Consider the following 12,690-nt stretch of genomic DNA (forward strand, 5'->3'; position numbering starts at 1 on the left):
TGTGCTTTCTTTATATATAGGTGCGAACTACTGAGTGTGACACTATTGAATGTGTAGACACTGAGAATGTATGCAGAGTTTTGCACAGTTTCAGTGTATATATTTATTCTGAATAAAGTTTATTTTTGGAAATTTATAAACAAATCCGAAACTGAACTTTGCAGCAGAATGAAAGGGACTGCCCCTGTTCCATTGACCATTGCAAACGATTTAAAACCGAACAAAAGAAACTGGGAGAGCTTTTTAAATTCTCGCGCGTGCGTAGGAATGGGATAAGTCGGAGCCTTGTTCCAATGCAGCGGCTGGTGTGTGTGCAGAATGCCAGTGATGGACATGCAAGCAATGCTCTTTTTGCTGCCGCCTCCTCAACACAGAGCATTACCAGAGACACTTTGTGGCAGGAAGTGGGTACTGCGCGATGTTACCGGCTGCAGATTGGCGTGGACTCCATGTGCGAGCTCACAATCTGGCAGAGAGGAAAGGGAGGGAGTGAATGAGCTTCACCGCCGGCGCTGCTGCTGTTGCTACTGCAGCAGTGTGTTGCTTGTGTGAGACCGTGAGGTGGACGGTGTGTGCGCCCGGGACACGCACCGCGGCTCCACAAAAAAAAACCTGTATAAAAAAAGGTAAAGGAAATGCATGCATTTTTTTAAACCTTAACTTATACACAGTCGGTTGGGGTTTTCAGCATTGGAGCGGCACCAAGTGAGGTAACGGAATATCAGGGAAAGAGGGGGGAAAATGCCCAAGCGGGCCGGCCGCTGCTGCAGCAGCTCCTTTGTTTGAGTGCGGGCGACAGGAGCCGAGCCCAGCCGCCGCTGCTGCTGCTGCTGCTTCTCTAGTGTTGCCGTGGACATTGTGCGGCATCGCTGCTCTGCAGAGCGGCTGCCACCGTGCTGTTGTGATTTATCATATTTCTCTCTCCCTCTTTGATGCCGTGAGCGTCCGGCGACTTTAGCGAGGACAGAATTCTGCTTTGCATATTTGATTGATCAGACGGTGAAGGTTTATGCTGCACTTTTGTCTTTCTGCTTCACCATTACCTTTTTTCAAAAATCCAGATTTATCGGATCGTTGAAGGTTTTGTCGATACATAGCAACATGCACGTTTTATATAAACCGAGTTAATCAGTAAATGCATGTACTGGAAAGATTTTAATGTGGAATTTTGTTTGGCAGTGTAACGGAATGTTAGACTAAGTCAGTTGGATACGAGTTTTGTTTTCGGAATAGTGTATCATGAACTGCATTTCCATTGTAATGGGTGTAAATGTGTTCAGCAATCAAGTCCAAATATTTAGCACATTTTCCTATGCAAGTTAAAATCTCTGCGATCTTTGAAACCAGTTCGTGGTACCCACGCTGCAAATTAATACATTTTACAGTATGATGTCAGTGTGATGGACGTAATGCACGGAGGAGAAACGGCAGCGGCACTGAATTGACCAAACATACATGTAAACAAAATCGTTGAGCGATTATTTAAAGATTCACATCACATCACCTGCAGACCACGTCCATCATCTGGGCATAACTTTGGATCTGAAGGATTCTGAACTTTATTTTATTTTATATGTTGTAATCTGATACAAACAATATATAGATTTTAATATAGAAAGAACACCATAAAAATTATTTAAAAATCGGGTGTTTTTGGTTTAAAAATCTTAAATTGTTGACTGGATGATATTCAGATTAAGTCATCTTAACAAATACTGTTGTTGATACTGTTGTTGATATGTTTGCATATAAACGCATCAAATTACATTTAAGGTTAACGTTCAAATTTCATATCAAATTATTACTTGCACTTTTTGAAATGTTATTGATGCACTGACGATTTCCCCTTGTTAAACTCCTGCCCTCTTCAAGATAATGTCCTAGAGATCAGTCAGTGGTACATCATTGAAATAATTATTCTTCACATTTGTGGTCATACTGACAAGGCCAAGCCTAAATCTGCTCAGTCCTATTTCTCAATTGGATGAAATAGTGATGGGAATTAGTTTAGTGTAGAGGTACAGCGTGGAAACTGAGTCCGTACCAACAATTTACACATACACCAAACCAAGTAATCTACTGTCTGGAGTGTGGGAGGAAACCGAAGATCTTGGAGAAAACCCACTCGGTCACGGGGAGAACGTACAAACCCCGTACATACAGCACCCATAGTCGGGATCGATCCCGTGTCTCACGCGCTTGAGGCAGCAACTCTACCGCTGCGCCACCGTGTTGCTGGTACTGCTTGAATAATAGTCAATAATTCTTGACTTGCCGGGTACTCGCCACCCAACCCCCGCAACCTCCCTGAGAATCTTCATGCAGTCAGAGTAAAAAAGTGCCTTCACCCTTCCATTGCTCATTACTAGTCCAACCAGTCAAGCCCCACTTTCGCCCTGTTTCCAACTACTCACATTAATGAGTCACACAACTGCCGCTTCACACAGATATCCAGAAGCTGCTGTCACCAATTTAGCCCTCTTCCAGTTTCTGATGATGAATGTTTAACTTCTCCCATTCACCTTTCCACCCACAATCCTAGGGCTGTTAAGGATAACTCTAATGGTCTTCCATCATTAGCCAAGGTCAATTACCAAGCACATTGAAAATCAAATCTAAGATAATGCTAGCTGTTAGATTGGATAGGGTTTGTAATGAGCAAGAAAAAAACAACCTTGGAATTCTCAAAACAAACGTCGGTTAATTTTAAATGAGGTGTTTTACTAATATTAGGTTAAGGATTAATAATGTCTCAAATACACGGAAAACACTTTTTTTCCCATACACCTAGATGTGTCAGATCCAGGAGTTTCGCATCTCTAACCCATCTACCTCTGACCATGCAGTGCCCTGAAACACCTGTGTTAAGTCTTCAGGATGTGAGCTAGGGTGTAAGTACTGAAAACAGAGTTGGATGGAATATGTGCATGGTAATGAAAGATAAGGATGTTAAAATGAACATGTAAGGTGCCAGGAATGGAGGCTGTGACTGGATAAGTCTGTGATTTATGCTGTTCCTTGTTAGTTGCAAAATCGGGAGATGTGGGAAGATTGGCTTGAAGGAGACGTAACACATGAGATAACAGAAACATTGAATAGTGTTTCAGAGGTTGTGGTGGATTGGCAACAGGGACGAGTTCTGTTTAAATCAAAGTAGAGAAAACTGAGGTATAGATGTAGCTTGCCAAAGATGATCAAGTTTATTACCATTGCACGTTCCTCTTAGTGCCAGTGTTGATGCGTGTGCATTGACTGCAATGCTGCCTCCAGAAAGAATATTGCTAAGATTAACAGTCTTCCACAGGCATTCAGAGCACTATATTTGCAGCAGCTTCTTTTCCTCTTCTGTTTGTTTGAATCCACATTTTAAGTGCAGATAAAGCATGGAAGTGATAAATTGCTTTTATTTTACAATTATGTGTCAGCCAAATTTCAGAGTTTATTTGGAAAAGCTTTGTATGGTTTTGGCAAAGGGGGGGGGGGGGGGATCAACAACTAACATTTTGAGAAAGTTGGCATTGCTGTAAAAGTAACAGAATCTTTATTCCCAAGTCAGAAGGTTATGTGTTTAAGACACCCGAGGCTTGTGCTTGGCTGACTATACATTGCAATAGTAAATGAACCACTGAAATAAAATATTAATGTAAGTGAATTGTGTCCACCTGCCATTATCTCATGGGCGGATGTGATAGCTACCAGGATATTGTTTAGAGAACACAGCAGAGTGGGTGGCCAGAGTGGTATCTGGGCTAATACTTGACCCCTGAGTCAGTTTTACTAAATGTTGAATCATCATCCTTCATTGTCACTTGGTCATAGTCCTGGAGCTCTGTACCTAATAGCAGCCTGTGAGCACCTTCATGAGAAGAACTGCAGCAGATCAAGAAGATGATTCACCAGCATCTAATCAAGAGCAATCAGAGATTGACTGATCTTGCGAGCAGTGATCACAATCTGTAAAAGGAGCTTTTAAAAAAAAAAAACGACCACATTTTATCTGGTCATTGCCTCTGCTCTTTTCTGGCATGCGACAGTAATTGTTACAGTACAAAATTACTTAATTAGCTGTAAATTCTTTGGGGCAAATGTACAGTATGGAAAGCACTATATAATACAAATGAATTCTTTAATCTCTGCCAGCATTTGAATTTGATGGCTCAGAATGAACTCTTAACCATGGTTATGGATAATGGCAGGTCAAGCTTGATTCACTGATTCATTATTGTATGTTGCCTGGGCCACTCACAATTGACTGACTTCCCTCAAAACCATAAAGCCAAATATGAAAAAAATATGTTTATTTAAAAGACAACATTTTGAAGCTGTATTAACAAAATTGTGAATAGCTTAGAAATTGAATTGCACTGCAGATAAATAGAAAATGAATTTATAGAGGTAATTGCTTATGGGTCAACAGTCTTGTATTTTCCTCGAATGTCTGGTGTAACTTGGCAATATCAGGTTCATTACATCAGGAATTGGTATTGGTGTTGAAGGGATGATATTTAAATGTGTGTGCACATGTATCTGAAGTGCAAAGGTGCTTTATATTCATTCGGGGGATGTGAGAGTCACTAGCAAAGCAAGCATTTATTGCCATCTTTAACTGGTTTTGAACTGAGTGGCTTGTCGGCCCATTTTGGAGAACATTTAAAAACTGGATACGTTCGGGGCCCAGAGTCGCATCCAGTTTCCTTCTCAAAGACTGGCACTCCACTAGACGCTACCTACAGACCACTGATTTAGACTGGACTTTAGAGATACAGTGGAAGCAGGCACTTCAGCCCACCGAGTCCACACTGACCAGCAATCGCCCCGTAAACTAACCTACACACACTCGGGACAATTTTACAACTTACCTAAGCCAATTAACCTACAAACCTGTACGTCTTTGGAGTGTGTGTGGAAACCGGAGCACCCAGAGAAAACCCGCGCGGTCACAGGTAGAACGTACAAACTCTGTACAGACAGCGACCATAGTCAGGATTGAACCTGGGTCTCTGGCGTTGTAAGGCAGCAACTCTACTGTTGCACCAGTGTGCTGCCCTTTTTTCATTTGCAAATCTTTTAGTTCTCTTGTCTGAAGTTCCACCCATATGCTCAAGCAAACATCCACCTTGTCTGACAAACCACCTGCATCCTACAGTCACTCTTATCACCTTCTCTTAGAAGTGAAGGAAGCTACTGTCTCCTGTCTTTGTGTAGCTGTACCGTTCTTCCCAGCCTGGAGATTTTGCTAAGGTAACAACCTCAGTGGTGAACAGCATTCATCACATCTAACAGGAGGTGTTGAAAGAGACTGTAGGTTCCAGATGGTCTGTCAACCATTGCCAGTCCCCAGCCACATGTTGGCCAATTGCTGCTCTGAGCCCCATATCTCATCACTTACCCTGATCCACAAGCAGCCTCTCCAAAAGAGTCCTGTGTAATTGCCACAAGAGTGCTGGGTCGTGTCATAAATGATAGGAGTAGTATTAGGCCATTCGGCCCATCAAGTCTATTCTGATCTATCTCTCACTCGTAACCCCATTCACTAATATATCCATATTACCTACATTTGTGACATATTGCCAACTGGATGTGAAATGTATAAATGTGCTTTATTTCAAGTGGAGTGAAGGTGCCATGAGTGAAAAAATAAATCAGACTTGGAATTGGGGGTGGGGTGTAATTTTCTGCATGTTTTGTGTATTTACGCAATTGAGATTGTCTTTTCTCCAACTGATAACTCCAATTGATGTAAATTTGCACAAAGCACATAAAATGGACTATTCAGATCAACAGGCTTGTTGTCTAGATACATTAATCCACCTTGAGTTTGCTTATTCTGTGAAAATGTCCTTCCTTAATTTCTGTGGAAATCTGAGTTTTCCTATCCCTTGTGCTATAAGCCAACAATAGTATTATCTACATTTTGGATGGGGACCCCTCTTCAAGATTGGAGTACAGGGGAGAATCTGGTAGAAAGAGATGCAAGGGCTGGCAAAAGATGGGTGGATCCAGGTAAAATTGGGTTGATTGGCAGATGATTCAGGTGGGGGATAGTAGGGCGAAGCTAGTCACAAATGCACCTGTGATGTGGAGAAGACATTCAGATGCTGGCATACAATAAAAGTGCTGCCGTAACTCAGTGGGTCAGGTAACATCTCTGGGGAACATGGATAAGTGACGGTTTGGTTCGGGTCCCTTGAGTCTGACATAGGTGTGCTTGTTATGGAGATGTTCCAGTGATGAGTGATGGCCTGGGAGATGATGGCCTCTGCTGTGGATCTTTTGTGGCTGTAGTTGATGTGCGCCATGACCGGCCTTCGAAAGTACAGTACTTCATGATGGTAGATGTCGGACCAGTAGTCACTAAGGCTTGTTTTTCTTTAGATGATAATGATTTTCTTAAAGCAGGTGGGTTCCTCAGATTGGAGGAGGGAGAAGTTAAAGATGTGTGTGAATACTGCTGGCAGCTGGTCTGCACAGGCTCTGAGGGTAGGGCCATAAACTCCATCTTGGCAAGACCCTAACCTGCTGAACTGAATTCCTCCAACAGTTCCTTTAATGCTCAAGATTCCAATCTTGAGCATAACAGAAGGTCTTAAGTAATAGGAGCAGAATTAGGCCATTTGGCTCATCAAGTCTACTCGGCCATTCATTCATGGCTGATCTATCTCCCCTTCCTAACCCCATTCTACTGCCTTCTCCCCATAACCTCTGACACCCGAACTGATCAAGAAATCTATTGCTTCTCTTTTAAGTCAAGGTTTGAATTGAGACTGGCAGCCATAAAAATCTTACATTCTTTTAAATGATTTCTTTGGGCAATAATTTATTTTTTTAGTGTGAATTTTATGATGATGAAATGTGCTTTGATATTTTATGCAAGCTTCAGTCTTATTGAACTTTGCATAAGTACCAAATTTGCATCTACACTTTAAACTCTTGTAAGTGAAGTAACTCATGATGTTGGTGAAAAATGTTGAGTGGATGGATAACAATGACATTAGAAATTAAATGATTTCAACATTATAAACATGATTTCAACGTGTTATAATAACTATTAAGTTATTTAGATTGTATGCTTTGTATTGAAGAAACATTGCCACTCTGGTTTGTTCCTGGCCTGTGGAAGAAAACATTTTGCGGGATAAATTGCAACAAGGAATATCGGCCCTAATATTGACATGGCTGTAGATTGATGTTTGTGCGTACATGTGTACAAAGCTGGATGGAGAGATGTGGGTGAAATGTGACAGGGAGAAGAGGAATAAAGAGAAATATGGGATTCAGAGCAGGGAGATGAGCATATGGAGGAGGGGAAAGGAACAGTGACTAGTGTGGTGCGAGGTGTGGGAGAAATGTGTGGACACTGGGGGGGGGGGGGGGGGGGGGGGGTGGAAGTATTATTTGTAATTGGAAATTCAGTATTCATACCATTGGGTTGTGAGCTGCTGTGCTTCTGATTTGCATGGGACCAAGGACAGAAAGGTTGGTATAGGAAAGGAAGTTAAAATGGTTGCAACCATGAGCCAAATCAGGCTGTTGGTATCCCTGGATGGCAATGAGAGAGAAGGTGTAGGGACAGGTGTTGTATCTCCTGCGGTTGCAAGGGGAAAGTACCTGTAGAGTTGGCAGGTTGGACAAGAATGCATGAGTGAACCAAGGAGTTAAGGGGAGAGTGGTGTCTGGAAAGTAGAAGGTGGAAGGATCATGTTGAAGCTGGAAGAAATGTCAGACAATGATTTGTTGGATGGGATGAATGGTGAAATGAAAGGTGGGAACAAGGAGAATTGTAGCCTTGTTCTGTCTGTGGGGTGGGAGAGTAGGAGTAGAGCTGCGTGACACTGGAGGAGATGTGGAAGATGGCACATCTTCGGGAAACGCGGTAAGCTCGGGAAGACTCGAAGATTTTTCAACATGTTGAAAATGTCCACGAGAGCCCTGAGTACCTAGGAGCGGCCATTACCGTAAATCTCCGAGTTCGAATCAGGGCAAACTTGGGAGAACTCTTGAATGAACTCGTACAGTGGGACAGGGCTTTAATGCTCACTTTGTAAATCGTGATTATCTACTTATCTAGGTTGCTGATTGTTCTTGCTTAGATTTGATTCTGCAAGTGCTTGCTACTTTCTAGAGTTTTGCTAATGGAAATCTAGAGAAGTGGTGCAGCAAGTGGAAGAAACTTTTGGTAAGTTTAAGGTTCCAAAGTGGTTGTCTGAAACATGGATGTATTAGTAGGCATTTTCCTTGGAATATTTGTTGACTATGAAATTACAGAGTTGGACAAGCTGCCGGAAGATATGGTGAGAGGGAGGAGCCTGAAAGAGAAAGAAGAATCTTGCCTACGCATTAACAAGAACATTACATGAGATGTCTTCAACATGAATGTGTAGTTTAAAAAAAAAATTAGTTTAAAGATACAGTGGCCATCGACTCCGTGCTGACCAGAGATCCCTGCACACTAATGCTATCCTACAAACACTAGGGACAATTTCCATTTTTTTAATACTGAAGCAAATTAACCTACAAGCCTGTACATCTTTGGAGTGTGAGAGGAAACCGGAGCACTCAGAGAAAACCCACGCAGGTCATGGGGAGAATTACAAACTCTGTACAGACAGCACCCTGTATGTACACACTGTTGTACAAACAGCACAAGAGGGCGGCTCCTCCCGGCAGCGGCCTCTGCAGTCCGTCTGTCTTTTTTCTTTTTGTCTGTTAAGTGGATATCTTGGTTTTAGTTTTTATATTATTTTTAGCTGTGTATATATGGGGGGGGGGGGGGACTTTTAAATCTCTTCCCTGTACGGGGACCTGACTTTTTCCTTGTCGAGTCTCCGTTGTCGTTGGGACTAACATCGGTGGCCTCCAACCGGAATCGACCTGGGGGTCCAGTCGTAGAGCCTGCGGACTCACCATCGGCCGACCGGAGTGCGGATCGCTGTGGTGGCGCGCAGCTGCGACCCGACTTCGGAGCTTCGGAGGCTCCGGCTGCAGACCCTGTGGACGGTAACATCGGGAGCTGGTGGGTCCCTGGTGGGAGACTGCTTTTCGGAACGGCAAACTTCGCCCGCCTGAATCGAGGGGTTTAAATCGACCTTGCATTGACCGGCGCGGCTTAAACGGCCGCGGGATTTGCCATCGCCCGCCCGGGGGCTCCAACATCTAACATCAAGAGCCTCGATCAGCTCGATGCAGCAGTTTGACTGCTTGACTGCAGGAGAAGAATAAGAACAGAGAACAGGGAAGAGATAAGACCTTTGCCTTCCATCACAGTGAGGAGGTATTTGGAGATTCACCGTGATGGATGTTTGTGTGGAATTGTAATAATTGTGTGTTTTGGTTTTTTGGTTGTTTGTTGTTATGACTGCAGAAACGTACTTTCGTTTGAATTTACGTTCAAATGAAAATAAACGGCATTCTGATTCTGACCCGTAGTCAGGATAGTGCTGTAAGACAGCTGCGTCATCGTGCCATCCTTCTTGAAATCTGTCACCTGCTATAGGCACAACTAGAAATTCAAGAAAACAATGGACTCCATCAGAGATGTCTGTTAGTTGTGATCAAAGTCATAAGCAATGTGCATTTGGTATCTTTCAAAAGAAATTAAAATTAAGGCTACCAATGCTAGAAATCTGAAGTAAAAACAGGAAATGCTGGAAACACTCATCGGTTCAGGCAGCATCCGTGGAAAGAGAAACTGTTCCCGCCTCCGGATGAAAACATTTTTATTAAACTGAAATACTTCCATCATGTTTTATTTGCAACTTCATAGAAACGTAGAAAATAGGTGCAGGAGGAGGCCATTCGGCCCTTCGAGCCAGCACCGCCATTCACTGTGATCATGGCTGTTCATCCCCTATCAATAACCCGTGCCTGCCTTCTCCCCATATCCCTTGACTCCACTAGCCCCTAGAGCTCTATCTAACTCTCTCTTAAATCCATCCAGTGACTTGGCCTCCACTGCCCTCTGTGGCAGGGAATTCCATAAATTCACAACTCTGGGTGAAAAAGTTTTTTCTCACCTCAGTCTTAAATGACCTCCCCTTTATTCTAAGACTGTGGCCCCTGGTTCTGGACTTGCCCAACATTGGGAACATGTTTCCTGCATCTAGCTTGTCCAGTTCTTTTATAATTTTATATGTTTCTATAAGATATCCCCTCATCCTTCACTAACTTGTACTCTCAATACAAATAGGAATGATTATGGATCCTTCTCTTATCAGAGAACATCAACCAGAGTCAACTTGATGAATTATTTGCAGTACAGGATGTACACGCAACATTTTTGAATAAAACATTTGTCAATTCAGCACATTACTAATGACAAAGGAAATGCCACGGTCAATGCCATATATAACCTATCCAGGTGGAATATGAGGTGTTGTTCAGTGTGTTTGTCCACATGTTCATGAACGTGTTGGGCACCTCTTGAAAAGGACGGTTTCCAAGCTCAGCGCAACGTTTGTACTAAATTCTTGCATGGTCTCTCACATTGAAAACAGGCTGCTGCAATTTCTACATCAGTATACCCATGTCTAGGATTCTGATTAGTGGGAAAATGCACGCAGCTAAAATGTTGATGCTGTTGTTTCTGTTTTTTCAACTAAGCTTTCTAATGCATCAAGCATTCTGTAAATCATCTATCAAAATTCTTATCTGAGTCATTGAATAATGCTACTTTTGTGCAGTATGTTTGAATCCAATCAATATGCTTGCAAAGTTATTTTATATTAGTTAATGCCTCAACAACTACCGAACATGATACTTGCATCTGTTCTGATGAAGTGCTATGGGACTGCGAGGGCAATGTGTGGGGCAGGAGCAGGCAGATTTGACTAATTGATTAAGCCAATTGTTTGATTGATCAATCCAGAAACTGGTGAAAACAACTTGTTCTCAAAAGGAAAATTGTGTTCCCCATCCCTTCTGCAGTCAAGGACCCTTAGCAGCGGAGCAGAGAGGGCATTCACTTTCATTCCATGGTGCCACTCATGATCCTGATGCTAGGGAGATGTCCAACTCCTAGTGGAAAATTACTTTTTGAATGCATGAGCAGACCACACGATAAACTATTACAGCAATCCAGCTTTGCCAAAGTGTTAAGCATGTTCTTGGCATAAAAGCCATTATTACACCTGTGAATGTTACATGTTGTACTCCTATGGCATTTATAATCTTCTGAGAGTTCCACCCTGGGTTTCCATCTGCAATGGTGATTTGTGGGTTATCTCCTCTGATGATCTTGATGACCACTCTTTTATTAGGCCTCGTCTGAAGGCTCGTTGAAGGTACCCCTGCCCAGTAACTAGTGACTCGGGTCATTTATTCAAGGGTTGCGTAAATGAGACACGTGGTCCATCATTCCCCCTTTTCAATCCTTCATTCAACATCGGCCTCCACAATTGGAGGTGGCCATTTAGTTCCTTTTTGTGCCCAGCGAGAGAGGTCATTTACAGTTGACTTATTTCCTCAGAACTTGTGTAAAGTTGGCTTCTTTTCAAGGTTTAACTGTTTGCCATATGGTTAGAATGTGCTTTGGACATTGATTAAGCTTTGTTTTATCAGTGTTCGAATAAGATACAAAATAAACATGAATTAGTGCAAGTCCAGAGTAGCTTGAAGGTTCATGCACTGTCAAGTGATATTATTACATTTTGTATACTTGTTGTCTACTGATACCATGGATGGATTTTATAGAAGCAGAACATACATCAATTTTCTCACCGTTATACTTGAATTCCCTTGCAGCACTGATTTTTTGTTATAAAAAAGTTTCATGATCATATCAAAGTTAACTAAATTTTAAGCCTTAGTTTATCAGTTTACATTGTCCTATAATTATCCTTTTTAAAATTCATTTAATTATACTTTGATGCATTATATCTTTTGTATTTAATTCAGTTATATATCTTAAAGTTGCTTTAACATTTTATTTAAAAAACTATTTAAAAATAATTATGTAAATGGGAGGTAGACACAAAATGCTGGAATAACTCAGCGGGACAGGCAGCATCTCTGGAGAGATGGAATTGGTGACGTTTCGGGTCGAGACCCTTCTTCAGATTGATGTTGGGGGTGGGTGGGACAAAGAGAATGTAGTCGGAGAGAGTAAGGTTGGTGGGAGAACTGGGAAGGGGGAGGGGATAGAGAGGGAAAGCAAGGGCTATTTGAAGGGCTCCATGTAAATGGGAGTGCTGACTATGCATACTATTTGAATACCAGATGGACAGCTTGTATATGAGGCAAGGTTTGGGAAAGAAATATGGCACTGGTATGAAATAAATGCAGAGTGGTAGCTAATGCTGTAAAATTGGAGAGTAGTAGCATTTAGGCTGAGGATTGGGTTGGGATTGAAATGTACACTGAATATTGGTAGTTGTGTGGGGCTGAAGAAGTAATAAAATCTAGGTTTTAAGTATATTGCAAGCGACATTGAAAATGTGCATGTAGTCCAATGATTAATTTCCAGGATGCATGGGTTAATCATAAGTGACAGGAGCAGAAGTAGGCCATTCAGCCCATCAAGTCTACTTTGCTTGTCCAATGGTGGTAATAAAAACTCATCTGGATGAAATAACAAATATGCTTATAGTTATCGATACATCAATAATCTTGAAGATTTGGCGAGAAAATTCTTGAGAAAAGTTGATCTATCTGTAACTGTTGTTCAGTTATTTCTATGGTTACTGGCAAAACTGT

At 42.1% G+C, this 12,690-nt stretch overlaps 1 protein-coding gene across 5 annotated transcripts in view; it reads left to right on the top strand.

The window, feature by feature from the left end:
- Positions 1 to 410: 410 nt before the first annotated feature.
- The window catches only part of LOC116970974 (spindlin-Z-like), a 66,859-nt gene continuing 54,579 nt past the window's right edge, over positions 411 to 12,690 (top strand). For 2 of the 5 annotated variants that reach the window (XM_033017722.1, XM_033017723.1), the window contains exon 1: positions 411 to 626. The gene's annotated coding sequence lies outside the window, so the exon portion shown is untranslated. Of the gene's footprint in view, positions 627 to 650; positions 711 to 12,690 lie in introns of those variants that run through there. The other 3 variants (XM_033017721.1, XM_033017720.1, XM_033017724.1) reach the window with 3 other exon arrangements.

This window comes from Amblyraja radiata, chromosome 3 (assembly GCF_010909765.2).
Source record: "Amblyraja radiata isolate CabotCenter1 chromosome 3, sAmbRad1.1.pri, whole genome shotgun sequence".
NCBI classification, from domain to species: Eukaryota; Metazoa; Chordata; class Chondrichthyes; order Rajiformes; family Rajidae; genus Amblyraja; species Amblyraja radiata.